This window comes from Pantherophis guttatus, chromosome 1 (genome assembly GCF_059756535.1).
Source record: "Pantherophis guttatus breed Tessera chromosome 1, ASM5975653v1, whole genome shotgun sequence".
Classification (NCBI taxonomy): Eukaryota; Metazoa; Chordata; class Lepidosauria; order Squamata; family Colubridae; genus Pantherophis; species Pantherophis guttatus.
The window spans coordinates 133,978,553-134,006,345 of NC_142063.1; the positions used below are offsets into that span (position 1 = coordinate 133,978,553).

Here is a 27,793-nt window from a genome sequence, read left to right on the forward strand (position 1 = left end):
TGAAGACCAGTTGGCCGACGAATCAGAACCCGGAAGAGCAGCTGGCGATGGCTTGCATGCCCGGAGAGATGGCTCTGCGTGCCACTTCCAGCACGCATGCCATAGGTTTGCCATCACGGGTATGAGGAGTAGCCTTGAAGGACAGGAAGAAAAACAGCTGCCAAGGCAAAGGTCAGAGAACTGGGGATTGAGCCCAGATCATTAAAGTAATTTGAGAAAATATCTCAGGCCCCTTAACACAAAGATTAAATGAGAGAGGGGGAGATACATTCAGACTTGGAAGATTCTGTTGTAATAAAAATACTCCTGACCAATATGACATTTGTATCTTAATCTTGTATAGTCTGTAGGGCCGACAAGAATCATGTAATGATATAAGGGAATGGTCTTGGGAGAAAGCTGTAAAGGGGAGGGGAGAGATGTACTTTCAGATTTGCAAGATTCCGTTAATGTAACCTTACAATAAAAAAGAATTGGGTTTGATGGGTGTACCTCACAAGGTTAACAAGGGATCTCTTTCTCCTTTATTCCTAGGATATTTGGTGTTCCACCGTGCCCTTAGTATTTAATTGGTTGTTGTAAAGATGCGACAAAGGAGCTTGTTGTGCAGTTTGTTACCTTTCCCACCTTTGAAGCCTCCCTGGCTGCTCAACATTTCCAGCCTGAAAACCTGCCACTTCCTATGCTTCATTGCAGCATAGGAAGCTAGGAAGGCTATAGACCCCTGGAGATAGGTTTGTATAATGAAAGACAGGCAACCTGCAGTCCTCCAAATATTTTAGACTACAATTGACACCAGTTCCATGCAGCTTGGCCAGCAGCAAGGGGATGTAAGAGTTGTAGTATGAGATACTTGGAGGACTTCAGATTGTGTATCTCAGAAGAGAACAGAATGTTCACACACACCCTTGAAAAATAAACAAGAACGACACCACCCCAATTCTCTGTTCCTCTCGAAGAACTTTCAAAAGTGTGTTCTTTTGTACCCGATTGAAAGATAACTGGTGGCAAAAAGCTGCAGAAAAATGTATCTCTCTTTCTCCTTTGCTGGACGGATGGGCAAAAAATACTTCCTCAAAGTTGCATTCCTTTTCCCTGTGTTGCTGAAGAGTCCTATATTGTCTCCAAAGATTGAAGTTGTGTTTGGAGGAAACTATTGTTTGCCGAGGAATAAACCACAATCCATGGTTGTGGAAAAGGTGGTTCCTTTTCTAGCAACTCATGTTCGCTATCTCATCTCCCTGGAAATAGCGAGTAGTATGTGGATTGTTATTGCACTGGATGAGCTACAATGGATCCAGCTGGATATTAACAGTTTGATGGCATACTGTACATTTCCTACTTTTCTATTCCAGTAATTTTTTTTTTCAGTGAGGAAGTGAAAGCTACCCAGAAAAAAATCCACTTCCCAATAGTAGCAGTAATAATAGTAAATAGCAGTTGTCCTTTTCCTGTTTGTACTGCTGCCAATTCTGAAACCGAGAGTCGATGTGTGTTGTTAGATCACTTGTTTCAATTTAGGGATGCTCTTAAGTTCACATACACGGTGTCCGTTGCCTAATGTGTTCGCACATTAAGTCCACACTTGAAATACCCAAGGCTCATCCCAAATCACCAATTTCTAATGTCAAAATTGAAAAAGGATCCTGAAAATAAAAGTGAAGCTAGTCTTTCGGTGGTGGCTTAAGTTTCTTTCAACATCCCCTACTGCTTTCTCTAAAATGATAATATCCATTCATATTTGATTTGAGCTACATTCATATTTAAATGATTTGGCCCGCCAGTGACATTTAATACTTCGATACTTTACCTTTGAAGCCAGTTTTGCCTATTCTGAGAGTTGTTTTTGTAAAATTGAGCTGTCATTTTCTTTCTTTCTTTCTTTCTTTCTTTCTTTCTTTCTTTCTTTCTTTCTTTCTTTCTTTTTCTTCCTTCCTTCCTTCCTTCCTTCCCTCCCTCCTTTCTTTTTTCTTCCTTTCTTCCCTCCCCCTCCCTCCCTCCCTCCTTTCTTCTTTCTTTCTTTCTTTCTTTCTTTCTTTCTTTCTTTCTTTCTTTCTTTCTTTCTTTCTCTTCCTTTCTTCCTTCCCTCCCTCCTTTCTTCTTTCTTTCTTTCTTTCTTTCTTTCTTTCTTTCTTTCTTTCTCTTCCTTCCTTCCTTTCTTCCTTCCCTCCCTCCCTCCCTCCCTCCCTCCCTTCTTTCTTTCTTTCTTTCTTTCTTTCTTTCTTTCTTTCTTTCTTTCTTTCTTTCTTTCTTTCTTTCTTTCTTTCTTTCTTTCATATAACTCAAGGTGGCAAACATATCCAACATGTTTTCCTCTTTTTCCCACAACAACAACCCTATGAGGTGGGTTGGGGCACACAACATTAGAATTGCACCTCTCCTTCAAGCTGTTCTGGGTCTGTCTGTCTGTCTGTTTGTCTGTCATCTATCTATATTTTTATTGATTGATCATCCTGCCTTTAAAAACCTAATGCTCCTTCCTCTTCTTATTTTCCCCACAAAAGCAATCCTGTGAGTTCAGTTGAGCTGAAAGAGAGTGATTGGCCAAAAATCACCCAGCTGGCTTTCATGTCTTAAGGCAAGACTAGAACTCAGGACTCCTGGCATCTAGCCTGGTGCCTGAATCACTAGACTGAACTGGCTTCTGTTTGAACTCTTTAGATGAGCATGCACCAACATTGCATGCAGAACTCCCTCATGGCCAAGTACAAAACCCAAGATTTTCCTCATGTTATTTTTTAATGTTGAGCCAATGGCTTAAGTGGTGAGTTTATGCAGCTCATTAGTTGCATAAACATGGTTGTTTATGCAGACAAGTCACAGGCTCCCTTCGCTTTGTCATTTGGAGAAGGAAGTGAAATGTTGTAAGCCCTCCTAGTTGCAGTTGGTGTTGCTCTGTTCAATGCCAGCAGAAGGCGGGCAAAGTGATGGACGAGTGCCAGCGACCTCATCCTCCACGAAGGAATGTGTATTCTCAACCTTCCAGCTTGGTTCCAGAGACACTGAACATAGTCCCTGCTGCCCCATGGTTCCTTTTGGTGCCCTTTCCTGTCTGCCTGTCCTACTTATCATGAATAAAGTATTGTCATTGTGAAGCTGTAGGACAAAGCATGAAAGATATCCAGGATGATCATACTTCGTGAAGGATTAGCTCCATCTTGTTTGTGAGATAAGGAACTAGGCTTGTTCTATGATTGCCCCATTTCGCTGGAGACTCACTTCAACATCATTAACCTGTCACATCTACACAACAGAAACTGATTGTACTATTTTTGACAGTTTTTCTTAGGAGTAGTTCACTTTCAGGTTAACTTTTGCTTCTCCAAATATGTCCTGATAATATAAAATATAGTTTCCTCCTCCTATTTATCTGCCAAGGTTAGCACTCACCATAATGAGTGCTAACCTTAGTAGATCATGAATGCTAGCATTGGAGCTATACCGAAGATTTGGATTTTTTTTTTCATTGTTGAAAGCATCATTTTTTGCGTATTATCACTGCCAAATATATTGGTTTAAATATTTATTTAAAGACTGCAAGATCTTTGTAAATGGTAGCATCAGTCTTTTGCAATGAACTATACAAGGGCGCCAGTGAACTGTACAATACTCAGCTATTTCTAAAATAACTTTTACCTTTTTTTTTGAATTTGGGCTCACTCTTCATTTATTCAGTGTCCCAGATATGTGAGCTTCCTGGGGATATGCAAAGTATTTGTTTTTCTTCATTTTTATATCATCGGGTTTGGTTGCTAGGACTTAATGCTATGTGTCCTTTCTCATACTCATCTTTCGTAATTCCATAAATCAAGAATTTCATTCATGGAAACTGAAAGACCCAGACATATTTTTGGAGGGTTGGGGTAAAACAATTCAGATGCACTTTAAATCCCAAAAGGTAACATTTGAAAGAAAAATCTACCAAGTAATGCAATAAGCTTAATTAATTGGATACTGTCTGGATCTGTTGTAGATCACTTGTAGTATCAAGCAGCAAAAGATACTTATATATCTGCCCAATGCAGAAGAAGTTGTCAGAAGAGGGAAGCTGCACTTTGCTCTTTCAATTGAGCTGTTGAGGTATTTAGATGTATACAAATGTGGCTTTTTTCTTGGGCAATACTACCATTGATGTATTCAGTGACTGGTCATCTCACTGACACTCACATTGCCCATCCTTTCTAGTTCTGCTTTTTTACTTTAGAGAGTAGTACCGTAGGACTGATACAAGCTATGGAAGCCGATAAGGAATGGCTGCTTCCCTAGTCTTTTTTTTTTTTTTAATTGGAAGAATTTTTAAGGTTAACCTTTCTATTTCTGGCTCTATAAAAAATTGTTTCAGTGCAGTAGGTCCATTGCAACAGATGCTCCCTGGGCTCAGAGTTATGTACCTGAGATGAGCAGCTATATAAATTGAAGTAATAAACCAACAAATAAAACCATGGAGCAAGTATACTTTAAACTCATGTTTTTCTGCACCTGTAGTAAATACAGCCCAAGCAACATACATTCTTTGCAAGGGATGCAGTGGAAGGTTAGAAATGAGTGAATGTTTGGAGGCTTCTCTAGACAGATTCTGAAATCAGTCAGCGCCTCTTATCACTTTCAAAATACATAGTATTGGCTACTGATTTACAAAGAAACTTCCCATAACCTGGCAGAAGATCATAAAGATGATCTTTCGTTTTTTCAAAATAGGTTTGTGGTATAACCATGTTTTTTTCAATCCCTTTCAATTTTCCCCTTCAGCAGTCAGTTCCAAAGTGACTCATTTTCTTATAGTAGTTCTCAACTTATGACCACAATTGAGCCCAAAATTTCAGGTGCTAAGTAAGACAGTTGTTAAGTGAGTTTTGCTTCATTTTACAACCTTTCTGGCCACAGTTGTTAAGTGAATAACTTTGTACTAAATAACCACAACCTGTCTGATCTTTATAGTTTCGTTTCTGTTGGCTCCAAATTCAAGGTCATCCACTTCTTCATTCATTACATAGGTTTTAATAGATTCCTCAAGAAAATTATATCATTAGGATTACTAGGCTGTATAAGTCCAGAAGACCATTAGATGGCAGCAAAGAGATGCACAAAATCCTAATGCTTTGCTACCACCCAGTGGCCATTTACATTTTTGCATCCCATATGTATCCCTATGGATCAAGATTTTTTTTTTTCATCCCAAATATTTATTTCCCCACCACCAAGGCCAAGAAGCAGCATCCTAATTTTCAGTCATAAGCTAAATATTCTGATCTTATGGCATAAATCAGGGCTCATATGGATTTCTCCTTTTGTTGCAGTCAGTCTGATTATAGTTCTGAACCAGGAGCACCTATATCAGCTGAAATTAAAAGCCCTTGCCATATATTAATAGAGCTGCAAAAGCTTCAGATAGGAGTTTTACTTCCATTCAGAAATTCCTCAAGTTGGAAAGTGGCACCAATTCCTGACACTATGTTTTTATGAAATAGCTAAGATTCCCAAATAAAGGTGGACTAACCAGAGTTTTAGTTTTGCAAATGCCAATTTGCAGGGAGGTATCCCAAGTGTTAGCATAGGTACCCATTACAGTGGTGAAATCCAATTTTTTTTACTGCCGGTTCTGTGGATGTGGCTTGGTGTGGCTAGGTGGGCATTACTTGGTGGGCATGGCATGAGAAGGATACTGCAAGATCTCCATTCCCACCCCACTCGGGCCAGCCAGAGGTGGTATTTGCCAGTTCTCTGAACTCAAAATTTCCGCTACCAGTTCTCCGAACTGCTCAAAATTTCCGCTACCAGTTCTCCAGAACCTGTCAGAACCTGCTGGATTTCACCCCTGACCCATTAGGTACTTTTGTGAGGTTGCCTTGGATAGCCAGTAGCAGAAACACAAGCAACAGAAGGCTTAAGACCACAAGCACAGCAACACAGTGGGAAGCAACTTGTTTGTGACTCATTGCATGCAGAGATTTGATATTGGGCCATGAAACTCAGTGAGTTTTCTGGGTTTTTTTTGCTGGCCTCTAGTAGTCATTTGGAGTTCTGCAGCCTTTATAGGGTTGTCTTAATGGTAATTGTACAAGTACTGGACTTAAGGTCATGGATTTTAGTTCCACCTTAGACATAAAAGCTTGTTGGATGAGTTTGGGCCAGTTGCTCTCTCTCTCAGCCATCTCATCTCACAGGGTTGTAGGGAAAACAGGAGGAGGAAGGAGAATTAGATATGTTGGCTGCCTTGAGTAATTTATAAAAATACTAAAAGTAGGATAAAAACAAACAAGCATACATTAATCAATAGGTAGATTTACACTTAGGAAATCTGTTAACTCTAATGAAAGGACTAGTTTATTTACAATAATTAAATATATAAACTACTTGCATACTTTCATTTGCTTTTCGAGCAGAAAGCTTAACTCCTTGACTAACTCCTATGTCAATTCTTTCTGGATTTTTCTCAGGCCTTTAAAGCATCGCCTTCTCTTTCTTCTATGACTAAGATCTCATTTCACTCAAGGGCCTGCTTATTTGCTTATTTGCAAAGGAGACTTAAAGATGTTCCGCTTTGCTTCTAATTGAATAAAAATACTGATGTTTTCAATGGCTCTTTTGTTTAACTATTGGACTTGCTTTGTTACTGAACAACAGTTTGATTTAGCACTGCAAAAACATTTGTCGCTTAAAAAGTTGTATAGAATTGTGATAAGTCAATCACAGTACAGTACTGATGTCAGCACTTCAAGCTACAGTTACTCTAGTGCTGACATAAGAAGGAGAAGCGGAGGCGTCTGGAAAGGGACGTTTGACTTTTCACCTACTTATTTTCCCTGGAGATAATATCCCCTAGGAGATGGGATGGGAGGGGGGAAATTCCTTTGTGCTGGAGGGTAGATTAAGGGTAGAGTGACTTGGAAGGTGCCAATGAGTGCAGGGGAGTGGGGAACGGAAAGGGAGGGTTTTGGGTCTGGAAGTCAGTGTTGGCTGCGATGAGTCGGAGCTAGAATGTCGTGCTTAATAAATGGGAGTTTTTCTTCAAAGACTTTGTTTGAAATGCAATTTATTTGAGATGACCTCGAAACTTGACAACTTTAAGTGGTATAGTTGGTATTCCAATTGAATTTTGATTTGAATGACATCTGTATGTCTATGAAGATTTTCAATTGTTCAGGTCATGGTTGTCCCAAAGATGTTTTTTCCCAAAGGCAACTGGATGTTCCTGGTTTCTTTGGAAACATTTCGTTTTTCATCCAAGAAGTTTTTTTCGGTCAGAACTGAAGAAGCTTCCTGGATAAGAAGCAAAAAGAATTTTCCATGAAAAAAAGACGCAAAAAAGTCCAGTTGCCTTTTGGAAAAGCACCTTTGGGACAATGACATCTGTAGGTTTTAAGGGAGATTGTACAAAAGGGAATAGAAATAACACATGCATATATTTCTGTGAAAGCAGAACAGACCCTGGAAAATTTCTTCTTGGGGGATTCCTTTCCACAAATCATGGTCTAATTGTCTCCAAATGCTCTGGTGGCTTCAATCACCCTTCAGTTGAGTGCTCAGGACTCCTTTTGTTTTGAGTACTTTCTTCGTATTAGCCCAATCTTTCCGTTACTTTCCACTGGAGAATTGTGAAAGACTGAGGTTTGTGGTTAGAGGCAAGCCCAAATGACTGAACTTTTGAAACTAGTTGGCGCAATGCAGGATAAGATAGTGAAATGTCGCTAAACCACACTACACTCCTTCTGAGCCAGAGAGAGTCTCTCTGTGGATGACACTGGGGTTATATCCTCCCAATCACAACTAGAAAGAGCTCCTGTCCTCTTTGCATTTGTAAAAGAGCACTCACAGATGATGGCAGAGCAACAGGATATAAAATCTGAAGATAGCTTTGCATCAATCTTATTAATATGAAAATTAATAGGAGCAGTCTAGCTGTTATCCTACAGGTGCTTTTGCACTTTCTTGTTTTTTGGTTTTTTTTTTTTGAAAACATTTCGCTTTTCATCCAAGAAGCGTTATTTCTGGAGGAGAACTGAAGAAACTTCTTGAGTGAGAAGAGAAACATTTTCAAGGAAAAAAACCTAAGAAAGTCCAGTTGCCTTTGGGACAGCCATGACCTGGATGATCTGAGAATCTCTGAAGTTTAGCTGTTAGTGACCATGGCATTTTTGGGCATGGATGATCAAACTTAACAAATTTTTCAACCTTTGTTCCTTTGTAGATATTATCAAACTGCAAATTCTACAGGTTACTAATTGTACCTTACCTCTGGCTAATCAATGGGGATAATGCGAGTTGGAATCACATGGGATAAGGGCTTCTACTCCATTCTAAAGAAATACAAGGACTGGTCAAATATTCCAGGTCTGGCAGTCTCATCCAGTTGATGCACCCATTGCTCTAGAGTCTAGAGTCTAGACCCATGATGGCGAACCTATGGCATGCGTGCCACAACTGGCACACTGAGCCCTTTCTGCGGGCACGTGAGCCATCACCCACCTCAGTTCCACCACCCATGCACACGCTTTTCCCACCAGCCAGCTAATTTTTGCGATGTGTGGGGAGGCGGGGCACATGCGGGAGATGCGTGCACATGCACAGAGGGTCACGCATGCATGTGTGGGGGTGCAAGGGGGTGGGCAGGAGTGTGGGATGTGTGCGCCCCCCCCGGCAGCCTGTTTTTGGGCCCAGGAGGCTGCAGGGAGGCCTACTAGGCCCAAAATGTGGGGCAGAGGGTCACACATGCATGTATGGGGGCATGGGGGAATGTGGGGAGATCATGTGTGCATGCGTGGGAGGTGGGGGAGCATGGGGGGGTTGTGCACGCATGCTCAGGGGTCTCCTGCATTGCATTATGGGCACTCAACGAAAAAAAAGTTAGCCACCACTGGTCTAGACCGTTACTATTTTACTCCCAATGCTTCTCTCTTTCCTTGTCCCTTTATCTGCCTTTCGAAATTGGAATATTTCATAGTGGGGGCATACATAACTTTGAAATAAATTTTAACTAGATCAGTAGATGTCAATTCAATCCTACATGGTTTCATTTTGGCAGCATCCACTCATACAGTCCAGACCCCAGAAGCAGTGCAGGAGAGGTTGGTGCACTTTAAATAATTGTGCAAAATAGTGAATTGTATAGGAAATTAGATTATTAAGAAACTACTGATGTTGAAGCATTCTTGCACATTTTATGTTTAATTTTCTTTTGGGGGCTTAGAATTTATCCCATCCAGGGATGAGGAAGCAGGATGGAGTGAATTCATACGTATGTATTCATCCCTATTAGTAGAAGTGAGGTTTGCTGTGTTTTAAGGTACCACTGAAACTTAAAAACATCATTGCATATTCAGTGAACACAGTTCAGGAAGTCATGTTTAGGCTCCCACTTGCTAGTGGGATGATTCCAGACTTCATGAACCCTACAAAGTCATAAGATGTTTCTGTATATCTTAACTTGGATCAATTGCCATGAACACAACACATGATGTGTAAAGCATTGTTTCTGGCTTAGGGTATATCATTTCTTGGTGACTAGTGCTAAATTAGGGTCAGTTCTTTAATTTACTTGGAGTTGTATAGAGCCTGTAAGAGTTAAACCAGTAGAGGACCTTCAGTTAGGTACCTCTGAAGTGCTGGCAGTTAAGGGCACTAAAAACCCCCTCCTCAATAATCTTTTGCATAACGTTCAAACTGCAAAATGGTTCCCTTTGTTGGTGTCTCTAACTAGTTCAACAATGAGCTTCGCACAAAGGGTCCTAAGGGCAGGAAAAAGAAACAGGATGTAGCCTTTTAAAACTGGCTAGCCCGATCAAGATTTTTATAGCCTTAGGCTTGGGAAGCAACAGTTTACGAGGAGGGTTATATATACATTCAAAACTTGCACAATGTATTGTAATATCTAAGCCTTTAACTCAAAGCTTTTTATCCATTATGAGCTGGGGTTGCTATAACTGTTTATGAAGGCTTTCAAAAGTTGCTGTCTACTGTTGCTGGGAGATCTGAATAGCTGTTGCAGAATGGAATGTCAGTGGACAAATGGCTTTGGAATGACTCTTTTTCCTGTATTTTAAATTTGATGCACCATTGCAGGCAGAGGCTTGCTATAAAACCCTCTTGAAATGAGTCTCACCACCAAAGCCCAAGGAGGCTTCCCTCCAAATTGATTCAGAAGTTGAAGTTACTCCTTTTACTCTACTCCTTTCGTCTACATCAGAGGTGGCCCTTTTGCAACCTGTGGACTTCAACTCCCAGAATTCCTGAGCCAGCTTGGCTGTCTCAGGAATTCTGGGAGTTGAAATCCACAGGTTGTAAAAGGTCCACAGTTGCCCACCCCTGGTCTACATCAATACTTCTCAACCTTGGCAAATTGACGATATGTAGACTTCAACTCCCAGAATTCTTCAGCCATGATAGCTAGCTGGGGAATTCTGGGAACTGAAGTCCACGCATCGTCAACTTGCCAAGGTTGAGAAACACTGCTCTACATCAAGGAACTCCAAACTTGGTAATTTTAAGATTTGTGGACTTCAACAGTTCAACTCCCGGAATTCCTCAGCCGGCCATTTTAAAATTAAGTCTGAAACTCACATGTATTTCTGCAGATCAATACAGGTGAGGTTTGAACTTAATTTTCAAATTTAAAATATCAACAGTGATCTTTAAACGATTGTTTTGTCTACCCATTAAAAATGTATTACTATCGCTTTAAAAAAAAACTTAAAACTCAGCATGGTAAAGTTTATCGCCCTCTTAAAAAAAACAGGTGACTGCTTTATAAAACTACATATATATATAAGGACATGTTGTGCTTATAATTAATAGGCTGAAGAAAACTGTAATATCCCTGAAGAAATTTTGAAAGTTTTAAAAGTGTTCTTTTCTCTTCAAAAATTAGAGCTTGTGTATTGGTTAGTCAAAAAAATTTCAAGTCTCTGAAAAACTGCATTTTATTTTGCCAAAATGTACTGCTTATGCAAAATTTATCTTATTCGAAGTTGTACAACCTCTGTACTTTCAGATCATGAAAAATCTCCTAGAAATCATGAAATCATTGCAACATTAGTGTGTGATAGTTCCTCTTCTCTACTCTATCTACTCTGTTCTTCACTCACTCATTTCTTTTCTCATTTACTCCACACATTCCTGCTACTTCAATCTGACACAACACTCACAGAAATGGTCCAGACACGTCATTACCCTGCAATAGTGTTGTCTCTTGCACCTTTCTAATAGCACCTGGTTATTTCTATCTGTGGCCTTATTGGTGAGTAGCTTTTGTATTTGAAAAGTTGGCATTTTCAGAAAGCTTCTATAATTCTACAAAAGGTTACATAGACCTATTATGTAGGAGGGGGGAAGAACGTCCTAGATATTTTAGATCTGATTTTCAGCATTCAACCAGTGGACATTTTATGTTCAATGTTAATTATATATTTGTCATTAGTTATCTGATTTCTCTAAAACTACATGTGGTCCAGAGGCCAGTCTTTTTTACCCTTAGCATAGCAAAATGGGTTAACTCAACCTGCATTGCCTTGTTGGGGGGATGCCTACAAGCAGTTGTGATGGGGAAATCATGCTTGGTAACGTTGAAGCACCAACTCTACCTCTCGCCTATTTGTAGGTGAAATTGCCACAGAAGTATAAAAGGGCAGAGTTTGCATCATGACAATATGTTTCCCATTTTGTTACCTTGGTTCCTATGGCTGGCTGCATCTACCTACAGCCTTATCATTATCTGGGAGTTGGCCATTTGAAGAGGAATTAAAGTCAGAGAAGAAAACTTTTCTGTTTGGTATAGAATGGAATGTTTGTCAGATCATACAGTGTTACCATATGTCTGCTACATGTTTTAGGTACCCATTCTTTTTGCAAAAAATCAACGTCTTGTTAAGTGTAAGGTATTATTGTACAAGCTGCTGGTTCTCCAAAGACATCATGGATAATAGCAGTGGCACAGGCTTTTATTTTCAAGTTATAAAGCTCACTAGGTAGTGAAAACTCCCAACAGGAAAAGTTTTAAAAGAAATTTATAAAGATATTCCCAACTTGCACCATTGTTTAAGCTGTTTATGAAAACTCTGAGGAAAAGGGATTTTCCATCATTGTACTCCCAAGTTTTCTCAAGGCTGATTGATGGATATTTGTGCCATTAAATCAGTGCTGACTCGTAATGACCCACAAAGATAAGCTAAACTTATAATAAACTGTTCATAAACTGGTCCTTCAGTTCTTCCATTCTAAACGTCACTGTTATTTAATCCATCCATCTTGCTTTGGTTTGTCCAAAGCCATTTGGTGACCTTCCTTGACTGAGAGAGAAGCTGAAGCTGGGACTTCCTATATCAGTTCTTAGCTGGAAGAAAGAACTGATATGAACACTACCAAATCATCCCTGATTCTCAAATTGTGAATGATCTCAGTTTTATTCTGAACCAATCTGGCATGACAAAGGAGCAAACTCTGGTTCTTTGAGGCCCTGGTTCTACTCTCCAAGCTCTAAATTTTAGAACCAAGTTCTAAAAATTGATACACAGTAAAGAAACTGATTTTTATATGCACTGCATCTGCAAATTCATTCCCTGGTGAGATTTTTTGGGGGACTGTGAGGAGAATAATATCTGGGAAAAAGGTGAAATTACTAGAGCGTTTAGAGCTCAGTTGGTGTTGCTTGAAGGCAATTTTGCCTCAAAATGGGAAAAAAACTATGCTGTCCTTCGGGACTCTGTCTCAAATCTATTCCAAAAACCACATGAAACTAGGATTCAAATGGTACTATCAGTGTGCTAATGACACTCAGATTTATTTTTCTGTGACACTTTCAAACAATGGTTTGGTTCCCTTGTATGTTTTCCACCATCAATAATGGATTGGATGAGAGATAAATTACAAATGTGATGTTTATTCTGAACAGCCATAATTACAGAGAGCTGGTAGATTTGAGTATTTTACAATGGAAAGTAGTTTTCTTAAATGGAATGAATAGCTTGTTTGGTTGAGCTTCTGGATTTCATTCTATGTTCGATTTCCATGATTATGACAATAATTCTGAGCATTTTTAATTAGCTTTGGTTGATAGTGCAGCTGGGTTCCTTCTGGAAAAAAAATATCCTAAACTGTAATACATTTTCTAATAATTTCCAGGTTTGTCTAAGATAACATGCTTTATGTGAGGCTGCTTTTTTTTTAGTCTGAAAACTTCAAAGTATCCAAATTGGATTTGGGAACAACACAAAGATGTTATGCCTGTGCTTTAAACACCGCTCTTGCTGCCTGTTTGATTCCAGGAAGATTACAGAGTACTGGTTGTTACCCTTGAAGTATTGATTTTCCTGGTTTTATAGTTATTAGGTTTTGAAGTTTTTTATATTTGTTGTCATTATAAACCACCAAGAGACTTCAGTGGTGGATGGTCCACTAAGTGAAAGAAATAAAATTCTAAAGTCCCTCCCCCTCTCTTTTGTTCCGCTTATATCGATGACTGCCTTTAGCACTCTGAGGCATTTTAGGGCCTTTTGAAGGGAGGTGGAGGTGGAGGAAAGGGCAGACAAATGAAATTTCCAGTTTATACCAACCCACATTTTCTAATCTTTTCATTTGCAGACATTTTGTAAGTTTGAAAAAGCTACCTATGAGGCCATGGGGGACTTCTTCTTCTTAGTGGACTAGTAATTGGGAAAGTGATGTGAATTGGAGATAGGGCTGTGGGGAGAGATGGGGAAATATTTTTAGATCTGATAGGGCTATCTGAAAGATGAAGATACAACTAGTAGGTTTCAGTTACAATCTCACCCTCTCTCTCCCTCTCCCTCCCTCTTCTCTTTGTCCCTCCTTCTCTGTGCTGATTGATTTTTTTTCTCATTTCAGATATTCATTGCATTTCAAGCTGAAATAGTTCTTACAAAATTTCAGATTTAAATGCAATCAACATCTGAAATGATAGAATTCTGATCTGCCGTAGGATTATGATAGGACCACAAAAATAAGTCTGACAGGAAAAAAAAGCAGCTTGGACAAACTCAACTATTTGAGTATTTCTTTTGATTAATGAGTCTTCTTGTTTAAAAAAAAAAGCACCAACTATTAAGAAAAATACCTCTCCTGCAAATTCTGCACCCAGTGTGAGGAGGAAAAAACCCCCCACCAGATAAGATTGGGAAATTAACTCGAGGAAAAGGATTAACATTTCGAGCGCCCGCAACTAGCCTATTAAGTGTTACAAAAATAAGCAGATACCAGGAGCCGAGAACGATAAAAGATTCTGGAATAGTTGCCAGGTATGCAATGATGTTTCTGAGCTCTTTAGTGGTAGGGTGGTATTACATTTGATTAATAATAATGGATTAGTATTTTACAACGCTATTCCTAATTGCTTGAAGCGTTTCCGTGACCTTTGTCAACACTTAAACAGGATGTTTGGACTGTTGCTGATTTCAACACTTCCATAATAAGCAAGGTAGCCTCAGAATTACAATAACCTGGGTTTTAATAAGGGACCACTCGTGTGATACGAATAATGATATAGGAGGAAACCTTACAGGTAACTAAATGCTGCCAAACAAAACACCAGTGGAATTAGAACTGCATGTCTCTCAATTTAGTATGATCGGGTTACCCCATAAGAGAGTCACATCCTACCATAAATTTGCTGGGCAGTGATTTATTGCATGTCAGTATTTCCAAGAAATCTTCCTTCTCCATCTCCTGTTCTCTATTAATTTTGAAGAGTTTATGGGATGGTGTGGTCCCCACAGATCAGAATGGATATCCCTTATTCCAGCCAGCAATATTTCTCCTTCATTTGCTATGTGGAGCTGTCAACTCTCTTTTTTATTCTTCTGCAAATGACGGGTAGAAAGGAAGAACAGTGGAGACACATAGGAAGCTGCCTTGTATGGGATCAGATTTATCCATCTAGCTAAGCTTTGTCTGTTTTGATGAGTGGTCTCTTCCTTCCTTCCTTCCTTCCTTCCTTCCTTCCTTCCTTCCTTCCTTCCTTCCTTCCTTCCCTGTACAGTGTCCTTCAATCCCCCCCAACAAATTTTTTATAAAATAACTTGGACTGAAAGGGAGTGACTGGATCAGAGTTACTAAGTGAGCTTCTTGAATCTGGGTTATTGCAGTACCTGTCTTAGACCTTAACCAGCATGCTAAAATAGTTTTCAATCTCCTTATAAAATAAACTCTCTGACTGGATTCCTACATTAGGATTAAGGCATGCTTACTTCTGCTGACTGCTGGCTGCCAGCAGTTCAATTCTCACTGGCTCAAGGTTGACTCAGCCTTCCATCCTTCTGAGGTTGGTAAAGGAGGACCCAGATTGTTGGGGACAATATGCTTAGAGAGGGCTGTAAAGCACTGTAAAACGCTATATATTTTCCTTACTTGAGGACTTTACTGTCTGCTGTTAAGTCAATTAAATTTGCTTCTGGATGATAAGAGATTAAGTGATTTCGGGCTTGGCCAATCATTGTATGTCTAGAGGGCTCATCAGGGGCTCCTGATGAAAGAGAAAAGGGGAACTGAATGGGAACAGGGTCCCTCTTTGATCTGTGCTTTGACTTGAACCCAGAAGATGCTCAGAGGAAGAATGATATCAGAATCTAGAAAATGAATGAAATCCCACAACCCTTCACAATCCTGGTGACTCAAATCCTCATCTGTGGCTCTCCAAGAATCTCCCTCCCCCATATAGTCCAGTCTTGGGACGACCAGTCCAAACCTCAATTGAAGATTAATTTTCAAGACAAGGAGCAAAAGGAAGGAAGCCCAAGTGATGCCCCTCGCATGCAAAGAGATGGATTTAAATGATGTAGAAAGAATGCTGTGTCCAGTTCTGATCATCCCAATACTAAAAAGATGCTGAGGACCTAGAAAGAGAGCAGAAAAGAGCAACAAAGATGATTTGGGGTCTCGAGTCTAAATCATATGATGAACATATGATAAGGGAATTAGGTATGTCTAGTTTAATGAAAAGAAGGACTAGGATGGCATGATAGCGGTCTTCCAATCGTTGAAGGGCTGTCACAGAGAAGAAGGGGACAACTTATTCTCCAAAGCAGCTGAGGGCAGGACAAGAAGTAACAGGATAGAAGTTTAACAGTAACAGAGTTGGAAGGGACCTTGGAGGTCATCTAGTCCAACCTCCTGCTCACGCAGGGGAGACCTGTACTAGGGATTCAAACTGCCGAACTTGCCGATCTTTCTGATCGACAAGCTCAGTGTCTTAGCCACGGAGCCACCTAGTCAAACGTCATCAGAGAGAGCTCCAGGCTGGAAATAAGAACAAATTTCTTGACAGTGAGAACCAGTAATCAGTAGAACAGCTTGTCTCCCAGAGATGTAGGGGCTCCATTTGCTGGCGATTTTCAAGAAAAAATAGCACAATCAGTTGTCTGGGATGGTATAAGGTTTCCTGCCTTGGTCAGGAGGTTGGACTAGATGACCTCCAAGGTCCCTTCCAGCCCTAGAATTCTATAAAAGTCTAAGTGCTATAAGTGCTATTGTTATGCTTAAATATTATTTCTTCAATAACTCATAATAACCAACCTGTTACAGAACCTAATGCCTGATTTGCATGAGACCAAGTCCTGCAGAAATAGCTAAATGTGTTGTGTGACATTAACTAGCCTAAGATAACTTCCCATATTCCTTCTCGATAAAGTTAGCTAAAATGTTGGCATTTAGCAATGCCCACAAGGGAATTTACTTGAAATTGAACTCCTTAGGTTTCATTAAAGGGAAGGCAGAATATTATATGTAAATTTATTTGAAATGGTACTAATAAAACTTAGGCCATTAATGTACTTAATGAAGCTTCAGTATGTGGAGTGAATGGCTTTTCCATGAAAATGTGTACATTTTCTTGTTCATGGTCAGATTAAATTTGATTGGAATCCCCAGAGAACAAGTCAGAGCCTGTAGTACAGTGGACTAAAGCACTGTTATTAACATCTGCTGCTTGCAATTACTGCAAGTTCAAATCTCACCAGGCTCAAGGTTGACTCAGCCTTCCATCCTTTCAAAGGTAGGTAAAATGAGATCCCAGATTGTGGGGGCAAAAAGCTGACTTTGTATAAATATACAAAAGTATGAAGGCTATTGCTTAACGCATTGTAAGCCGCCCTGAGTTTCCAGAGAAGGGCGGCATATAAATTAAAGCAAAAAAAAAAAAAAATCAGTTTATGGATTGTATAGTGAAATGATTACTGTAGCCTACTGCCCAGATTAACGTGAAACTTCAACAGACTCAGCTTTGAATCTTTTCATGTTTCTCTTCAGCTCCATTATTGCTCTGAACGTTCAGTAATATATTTTCCTAACCTGATATCACAATCTCAAAGCCAATTTCAGCCAATCAAAGGGAATCTGGGAAGACCAGCAGATGTTTTGGTATCTGGAGATAGAAAATCCAAATGTGTCTTCCTTTCCGGGTAAATAGTTATAAATGGATCTATGTACGTACAAAAAAATTGTAGCTTTTACTGACATCCCAGATTTGTCTCTCTGGGAAACTGCTTTAGTTTCTTTAATGATTTAGATAACTTTGGGCAGGATATCCACAACTGAAGAGCAAGAATATCAAGATGGTAGGTGTATCATTTGATCAAAGCCCCATCCTTTCTTTACATGCATTATTATGGTTAAAGCAGCCATCTTGATTTTTGACCCAGTCTTTGTGAACTCCTATGTGTTTGGACCAACAAAAATGAGGGATTTTAAAAATGCTCGGGCAGATGTTATGCTGCTACTGGATGTTGCTGACTACAATCATTCTGGACAATTTAGAAATTAATGGAGATAGCCAAAATGGCAACATTGACAACTCTGCTTAGAGACAATAATTTGACTAAATTTCATGTGACTTGGAGACCATTGTTAGATCTTAAAAAATAAGAGAATCAACGTTAGAGTTGGTAATTTGAAGATTTGACTGGGTTTGACTCAAAAAATAGTGTACCTTTTAAAATATAAGATTATTCACATTTGATAATTTACTACATTTTAAATAAAATTAAAAGAAGAATATTATATGAATACTGTGTTTTTTTTTAGTATGTTGATTATTAGTATTTGAAGATATTTTATAGATTGGGATTATTTGTTTAAACCTAAAGGGAGGAGGTTGTATTGTTATTATCTCGGTACCAAAAGTAAATTGGAAGTCATTATTGTTGTATTTGTTTGATGTATAATTTTTTGTGGTCACTTTTCATTTGTTTTGTTATTCCCTTTCCTTTTCCCCTTTAGTTCATATTTTAATGTTTGATCTTGAAATTTAATAATTATTTTATTTTTAAAAAATCATTATAGACAACTGGGAAATGCAAACAGAGGCCCTTCACTGAAAAAAAGGTTGGTGACTACTAAAAGGTAAACTCTTTCTCAAATGGTGCTCCACTCCTGGTGGACTGCATAGATATTTCCAAATAGCTTTCATAGCAACCATAGAGAAGTAGTCTTCTACAGTCTTTCTCTGGAATGTTGTCTAAGTTCTGTGTCTAGCCTACAGGTATGAGATTTCTTCTGATCTCCTATTCAGACATTTACTTACTTACTTACTTACTTACTGTACTTTTCGGAATATAAGACGCATTCCCACCCCCCACCCCAACCCCGGTAAAAGAGGGTGGAAATGTTGGTGTTCCCACCCCCCACCCCCACCCTGGTAAAAGAGGGTGGGAATGTTGGCCGAATACAGCCATTTTTGGCCTTCCGAAGCCCCGCACGTCCCATTTTTGCAAAAAATGGGCCCGTTTTTGCGGAAAACGGGGCGTGCAGGGGCTTTGGACGGCCTGCGGAGTGCTCCTGGGGGCTGGGGAGGGCAAAAAGTCACCTGTTTTTCTGAAAAATGGGCAAAAAATGGGGAACTGGGCACGCAGAGGCTTTGGGAGGCCTGCAGAGTGTTCCTGGGGGCTGGGGAGGGCAAAAAAAATTTTTTTTTTCTTGCTTACCTCTTTGAAATCTTGGTGTGTCTTATACACCAGTGCGTCTTACAGTCCAAAGAATATGGTACTTACTTACTTACTTACTTACTTATTTGGCTTATGGCATAACATACGTGGACTAGCGATACATATTAATATTTCATTTAGATTAGTAGAACCCAATATTTTATTTTTATAATAATACATATTATTATTCAGACACCAACTAAAATTGACACTGGTTAGCTTTTCCAGACAGGCCAAGTGCTACTTTCTGCAGTAGTCTTATAGTTACTGTTTAAATAACATTTGTTTATAATTGCTGTCAATCTAGCTTTCATAGGTTTGTTGCCGTTTTGGCAGACTAAATATTTTCCCAATATGCTTATGTGTCTGGTAGGGAGCAGGAAGAGTAGAGAATATAATTTCATCAATTAAAATTTCATGATTTCATGCATAAAAGCAAGGCAGTATATAAAGTACACAGAGAATAATTTATGGCTTGACCTCGACAGCAATAAAAATAAGTCTTCTGTTTCACAGATGGTGATGCTTTATTGTTGATTAAATGTTCTTCCTCCAAAGCAGGCAACAGATACAGGGATCATGATTAGAGACCATCTCTTTGTTAAGCATTGATTTTCTTTCTATTCTGCAAGGCTGCCAGTAAGTGATTCCAAACTGGACTCACTTATTTGATTAGGATGGTACTTCTAACTTTTACTTCCTGATCCAACTAATCTGGCCATCTGTTCATTTCAATCAGTAAAGCCACCATTCATCTGAATTGCTTCATCAAGCTGGCTTTTTACCTATATATGCATCATAATTAAATAGGTTTTCTTTTCTCCAGCTAGATTTTGACATAATCCTACATTACTAAGTACTTATTGAATTATTCAATTATTAAATTGAGGAGCCCGGAAATATATCCTGAACAAAAGAATTAAATTTCCAAGAATTCTCAGAATATGTGCAAATATTTCTCAAAATATTTCAAGAGGATTTTGTATAACTTTCAATTGTCATGGAATCCATTCCAAAATGCTGGGCATGAATTTAGTTTTCTTCCTACTTGGGTGAAAAGATTTTGAGCATTTAAAGAAAAAGACCACTAAGTGTTTTGAAGACCGTTAAACAGCAGGCATTATTTTCGTTTAATTTTGAAACTCTAAAAACATAAATAATGTTTTTATACTGGAAGGAGGAGGAGGAGGAGGACAGGTTTCTAGAATGAGAAATTCCCTACTAGTGCCTATATTATGTGTTGAAATAAAAAGGGAAATGCATGTTGCAAGACGAGAAGGGAACATAAGAACATCAACTTGAAGAACTGTTTGGATGAGCTTTTACTTTCATCTTTCATCCCATGGAATGACTAAATTGTGCTTGCATGTAAAGCTTGAAAAGGCACTTGAGAGATGAATTGGTTGTTTTTGTGGAAGAGTGGCCTCTTGACACCTTTCTTATTTCCTTTACATAGGAAGGAAAGAATGGAAAAACCCAGCATCTATCTGGCCTGCTTCTCTTTTGGCATTGATTTTAAGACTCACCTATTTCCTTCCCAGTCTCCCTGGGACTGCTTTTGAGCGTTTTGCGGGTGGGAGAAAGAATTGGATTTACACATTGCACTATAGACATGATTTGTGTTTGTTCCTGGTGAGTTGAATGAGTGCTAACAGTGAATATCATTATTGCACAAGTTATACAAATTTATGAACGTTTATGTCATGTACGTGAGGATGTGGCCAATGTAATTGTAATAGTTCAGGTCATTTCCTAATCTCAATACATGAGATATCATGGGTTTTACTGAATTAACATGTTTCATAGAAGCAGAGGAAGATACTGCGTATCCTGCCAGTCAAGGAATTCCAGCCGGTGGAGTCCCAGAGAAGAGCCTTCTCTGCTGTGGCCCTGGCCCTTTGGAACATCTTTCCCCCATCTATTCCCACCTACCTTCCATTCCATAAAGGCCTGAAAACATGGCTCTGCCTGTGGCCTGGGCTCCCAATGTAGGAGTGATAGACTAACAATAGGTCCCACCTCCCTCCCCATCTTTTTAGCTTTATTTATAATTTTATTGTCTCCCTCCCTTTCTCTCTCCCCCTCCCTTCCTGTCTCTCACTCATCTAGGTAAAGGTAAAGGTAAAGGTTCCCCTCCCACATATGGGCTAGTCATTCCCGACTCTCATCTCCGTTTCAAAGCCGAAGAGCCAGCGCTGTCCGAAGACGTCTCTGTGGTCATGTGGCCGGCATGGCTAAACACCAGAGGCACACGGAATGCTGTTACCTTCCCACCAAAGTTGGTCCCTATTTTTCTACTTGCATTTTTTACGTGCTTTCGAACTGCTATGTTGGCAGAAGCTGGGACAGGTAACGGGAACTCACCCTTTTTACGCAGCACTAGGGATTCGAATTGCTGAACTGCCGACCTTTCGATCAACAAGCTCAGTGTCTTAGTCACTGAGTCACCATATCTATCTATCTATCTATCTATCTATCTATCTATCTATCTATCTATCTATCTATCTATCTATCTAGTTTTATTGCTTTTAATCTTGTAAGCTGCCCAGAGTCACTTTGTGGTGAGATGGGCAGCAAGTAAATTTAATAAATAAATAAATAACAAATAAATAAACGCTAAATCATGGTTTAAAATCATAATGGCTGAGTTTAAAAAGTATCCCAAGTCCAAGTCAAGCAAATTACATTGTTGTTTAGAGCAGGACTGGCTGCACCTTATTTTCCCAACCAGCATTGTAGGGTCTCTTCTTCTGATGACATTGTGATCTCACATAAAGTGGGAATATGATTTTTTAAAAACAACAACAACCTGATTTTGCCTGGTGGAAGAGTGAGAATCCAAAATCAGGATTGGCAGTATTGGCAGTATTAAGAGAGGAAAAGGAATGGTTTGCTTTTCAGAGGCTTTTCGTTCCTATTTCCACCATTACATACATTTTTTTTAAAGAAGAAAAAGTGCTTCTGAAAAATAGTTATTTTGCCACCAGATTTGGTGATGTTGGTAGTCAAAGAAAGATGTGTTGGGTGGAGACCACATGTACTCCAAGTAAAAATTTACCTCCCTGGCTTAAATCAGTGGGTGAACTGATCTAACTAGAGAATGGGTGTAAAAAGATTGTTGGGCCAAATCATTTTTATGTGTGACTTGGCAGTGATGCATGTATGTTATTTACTTAGTTATTCACTTTATAGAGCTGTCCAACTCACAACTGTAAATGTGGGTGGAGCACATACGGTTTTTTAAAAAAACAAAGCAAAACAAAAACATACATAGTAAGAAAAATAACAAAACAAACCCAACTTTCCATGCATAAGGAAGCATCTTAAGACCTTCTGAAATGCTAATAGGATTACATACTATATGTAATGCCATGTATGATTAAATCTAATACTGAAGGGAAGAGGGTGTCAACATTCTATCTGATTAACTAAAGCATTGATAGGTGTCAACGTTTCTTGTATCGTTTGTGCATCAGACTACGTTAGACCAGGGCAGCAAATGTGCAGATGTGCTTGGTAGAGACTACTCTTTTTTTACTTCACTCTTTCCAAGATATATAGAAACTGGTAGATGAAAGAGCATTAATATGCCCAATTTACTCTGATTTTCTTCTGTGTAGAGAAAATGCAATCCGATTTACAAATGTCAGAAACATTGTGGAGAAGTAGAAGAAAATTTCCCTTCTACGCATTAATCTTCTTAATGATAAGAAGTTAATTAGTGGCAGCTTATTCTTTTCAGGTACTTTGTCACTCTGTTTTCAATTAACACTCTATTGTCAAACCAACCTTATCCTGTAATATCTTTAGCTGCCATCAAATGTGTCCTGCTTGTACTTACACTACCCTTTTATTGAAGGACAGAAACACCAGGAGAGATTATTTTTATCTTTGAGGCCAGCTTTACATAGGAATAATTTGTTGGGAAAAATCTAAATAATTGAGTAAATGAAACCTGTTTCAATTTTGGATTGCTAGATCAAGGAAAATGCAGACCTCCTTAATTCAGGACACACATATATATAAAGTCTCCTTTTCAGGCTTCAGATACTAATCCCTACTCAACAACGATGTTCCTGAAGTTTTACTTTTTCTTTCTTCTTTTAATGTGATATTTGGCTATTCAAGAACCGTCAGTCTCATCTAAACTATAGTATGAAATCAAAGCAGTCATCTTCATGGAAGCTGTCTTGCAAGTTTGGGCTTTATATTATGTTCAGCAATCAAAGAATGGATCAATGCATCTTGCTAAGCCTAGGCCTGCTTAACTATGTTTTATTAAATAAAGGTAGGTTCACTTATTTTGTGGAATCAGAAATCCTCGTTTGCAAACCACAACGATTGGTTTCATATAGCACGCTAAGACAAAACAAAACAAATCACAAACCGCTTAGCATGGTGCACTTACCTCGTTAAGTACAATTTTGATTCTCCCGGAATTACACAAATTTGGCCTTCTCACACAAATGAGAAAATTGGGAGCTCTTTTCATCTTAGAATTCCAATGACATTTTGTTTTGTTTTAACATTTATTTGTAGGTGTGTGTGACCGAATATTTAAACTCAGTTCACATGCTGTCTCTATATCATGCTTTGGTTATATTTTGTGCAATTACTAAAGTTGACTGGATTCTCACATTTATTTTTATTTATGTACTAATTTATATTTACTTTACCTGACTTTATTATTTTTATAAATATCTCAAGGAAGCAAACATACCTAATGCTCTTTCCTCTTCTGGTTTTCCCCCCAACAACCTTATGAGATGAATTGGGCTGAGAGAAAGTGACTCTCTCAGCCACCCAGCTGGTTTTCATGCCTAAGACAGAACTGGAACTCACAGTCATCCAATTCTTAGCCTGGTGCCTTAGTTATTGAGCCAAAAGAGAAATTAGGCTATCATAGATTGGTACGACGTGTGACTCAGCCTTTCGGTAGATACATGCATTTCTATTATTTATCTGTCCATTCATCAAGGGCTTGATTATTCAATTTTGTTAAATCGTAAGTTAGAATCAATAATAGTTTAATGATTCATTATCTCACGGATGTCAAACTCATGGCATCACATTGCCGTCACGTGAGATTTCGTGATATTTTTTTCCCTTCACGGAGCTGGGGTGGGTGTGGCCTGCGCGTGATGCATCTGGCTCACAGGCCGCCAATTTAACACCTCTGCATTATCTTCATGCTGTTTGGATCCAACATTTTGTGACTTTCTCATTAGAAAAAATGGTAAAAATACAGGTCTTCTCTGTAGCTGCCGTGCCTCAGGAAATCAGCTTTGAAACAATGTGGGAAGTGATGTGGGATGTGCAATAAATAAACACAAAATAAATTCTGCCAATGGAAAACATGGCAAATTCTGAAGTTCTAAGTTAGGGCAATGTTGATGGTATGCAATTGTTAAAGGAAGAAGAGATCAGTCAGAGGAGCAAATAGCTGTGTATTTTCACTGCCTTCTTTGAATTTTCTTTTTCTTCCACGCATCAATTTCCTATACATTTTTAAAACTGTTACTTCAAAACCCAAACCCTCATTCATACCAAACCAAGATAGGGTTATGATTATTATCAGGAAGTTCAAAGATAAGTCCACCAAGTTTTGAAATTGTAATTTATTGCAACACAAGAACTTCAGGCTGAGCGACTTTATATTTTGCCACACTGCGCTGAGGCCCATTTTCAATATTTGTCCATGACCTATCAAGAGTGAAGTCTTGACCAATTGATATCCCTTCAAAATGCTCAAGGTTACTGTCTTATTTGCCACTTTGGTGTAGTTTAAAAAGACTCCCATCAATTTTGTACACATTCAGCCTTTATATTTGATGGAGATGTATTCCAGTATTCTGTTTTCAGTAAAAGAAAGACAGAATCATTATTCTTCATTTTGTAAAGAAGTACTGAAGAAATTGTGTGTGCACACTTCACACTAAGCTCCAGTATGATTTGCTAGGTCTTGTTTTGTGTGAACTCCTGGTTTATTGTTTAGCATGCTGTATAAATCCAGTTAATTGGATCTCATCTATCAAATTACATCTGTGTAAAATATATAAACCATAGTATAGTACTGTCTAGTTTATATCCTATGCTTTCACCAACATACACAATATATCATTTCCTTTCATTCGATGTCATAGCACTCTACATCAATAGACCGAGAAGTAGTGAAAGACTGCATGGCAGCACTACTACACAACACACCCAACCTAACGAAATACACGAGATCGAAATACCCAGAACCATGAACCTTATCATCCTATGCCTCATTAGTTATTTTCAGTTGGATGGACAAATATACCAACAAATCAGAGGAATGCCTATGGGATCACCACTATCAGGATTCATAGCTGTCTGTGTCTAGAAACTATATCACTCCCATGCATACAACCAAAATTATGGATCTGGTATGTAGATGACACCTCTGTCATAATAAGAAGGAAAAGCTAGAGAAGGCACATGAAACAATCAACCACATCTTCAGAAGAATAAAATTAACAAAGGAAGAAGAAAACAACAACACATTATTCTTCTGGATATCGTCATCAGCAGAAGAAATGCCAGCAAATTAGAAATGCAAGTAAAACCACCCATACTAGCCAAGTGTTCCACTACCAAAGTATTAATCTCCCAACCCAATCTCCTACAAGAGAAGCTCTGTAAGAACTTTATTCAGATGAACGCAAACATGCTGTAGCACTCCAGAACACCAGAAAGAGGAAACAGACTGCTTACACAAGATCTCCCACCCATGTAACTTTCTCCACAAGTGCCTGACCACCCAAACTATTACAGCACAACTAATACATGCTATGAAAAAGATGGCACTGCTATACATAAAAAACCCACAGGAACAGCCATGGGACTATTACAACCACATGGCATCACCATAGCACACAAACCAACTAACCCCTCCAAAACACCTTAGTAAACCAAAAGACCCAGTAGCCCAAGACAAAAAACAATGGAGTCATATACAACAAACTATGTAAGGATAAGCCACTGTGTAGATTTAACTATATTTTCAATTGGGAAACTCTGAGCATCCTTGACCAAACTAAATCCAAAAATGCAGGACATTCCTGGATGTTTGGCACTCAGACAAATCAGCCATCAACAGGCACATAGAGGTAAACAATATTTACACACAATTCAAAAGAGACAATAAAAAAGCTAGGAAACATAAAGAACCAGAACACTTCATTGCCAGTAATCAAGCTAAGTAAGTAGGGATTAACACTAGGAACAACAGCAGACAATCAAACAGAAAATACTCTAATCTAGGAACCAACTCAGACAAACAATCAAGCAGTGAACAATAGCTTAATCAAAGAACCACTAAGGAGAAAACCACACTTCCACCAATTCCACCACACTTCTACCAATTCTGTCAGGGCAAACCATATATAAACAAAGAGCAGACCCTTACTAAATGTTAGCATTGAAGATGTTCCCTAGCTGGATAATGAAAGATCAGCACGAAAACAACCAAGCTCTGAGAGCATCAAGGACCCCACAGTTCAACCCTGAGCTACATATATTCTATTCTATTCAGGGGTGAAATCCAGCAAGTTCTGACAGGTTCTGGAGAACTGGTAGCGGAAATTTTGAGTAGTTCGGAGAATTGGCAAATACCACCTCTGGCTGGCCCCAGAGTGGGGTGGGAATGGAGATTTTGAAATATCCTTCCCCCAGGAGTGGGGAGGGAATGAGGACTTTGCAGTATCCTTCCCCTGGAGTGGGGTGGGAATGGAGATTCCCCTGGAGTGGGGTGGGAATGGAGATCACGCCCACCAAGCCACACCACGCCCACCAAGCCACGCCCACAGAACCAGTAGTAAAAAAAAATTGGATTTCACCACTGATTCTTGAAATGTATCTTCTCTCTGCAGTGGTTCTTATTTGGCACAAAAGAAGCATATTTGTAGCAATGCCATCAATGTATCACCAGTTCTCTTTTAATACCATCCCCATCTCTGGTTGAAAATGTTTATTTGTTTATGTCTTCTATGAGGAACTAACTAAGTGTTGTCATTTCATGCTTATTATTCTAGCAAAGTATGGTTCATATGAATGGCATACTAATTTTCTGCATTTATTTTATTCCAGGTTCTTCCATTGAACACTGTAACTTCAGAAATCTTGTCACCTAAGTCAGCAGAATGAAGAGACTCACTACTTATGTATTTAAAACTTCCCTTCTTGGAAAAAATAATTGCTCAAACTCTAGAAATTGATAGGTTGCAGTCAGTCAAAAGCTGTTCTCCAGATCAATATGGATCACTATCCCGTTCATTATTCTCTCAGCTATTCCTGGCGTCGGTATTTCATCATTTTCTACTTTTGCTACGGTTGTCTGCTTCTGTAATTATTTCTGCATAAAATTTGTTGTGTATTTCATTCAGTTCCATAAAAATGCCGGGAGAAAAAAGATTTTCAATGGTTAATCAATTATGAGTGGGTGCTGACAAGTTGGGGAAAGGGGAGTTGAATGAAATTGATAACTGAATAACCCTTGTTGTCTATTCTGCTTAATTAAATTATTGAAATCTTGTTGCAAGGCTTGTGTCCTTGTATTTTAAAACCTTATTTGATTTCTTTGCCGGAAAAAAAAAATTGCCTTTATATAAAGCAAATAATCTCATATAAATTCATTTCCCGAGTTCTCTTGTCCAATTTTTTTGTTGCTGTTCCTGCCCTTGTTTCAAGAGATGTGAAAATACTGCCTGGCAAAATAGTTTCGTTGTAATGTGGGAAAAATTTTGGGACAGAATCCAAGGTCAGCAAAGAGAGTCTTTGGACTTTGCCCAAAACTATTTCTCTAACCTTTTCTTGTGAACGGTGTCATATTATTTAAATGTCTAATG

At 38.8% G+C, this 27,793-nt stretch overlaps 1 long non-coding RNA gene across 2 annotated transcripts in view; it reads left to right on the forward strand.

Annotated features, from left to right (window-relative positions):
- Window positions 1-27,479, forward strand: part of LOC132710634 (uncharacterized) — a 50,881-nt gene extending 23,402 nt beyond the window's left edge. The window contains exons 1-2 of one of the 2 annotated variants that reach the window (XR_015731803.1): window positions 20,110-21,201; window positions 27,036-27,479. This is a non-coding gene — a long non-coding RNA (uncharacterized LOC132710634). Of the gene's footprint in view, window positions 1-20,109; window positions 21,202-27,035 lie in introns of those variants that run through there. The other variant, XR_009621314.2, reaches the window with a different exon arrangement.
- Window positions 27,480-27,793: the final 314 nt, after the last annotated feature.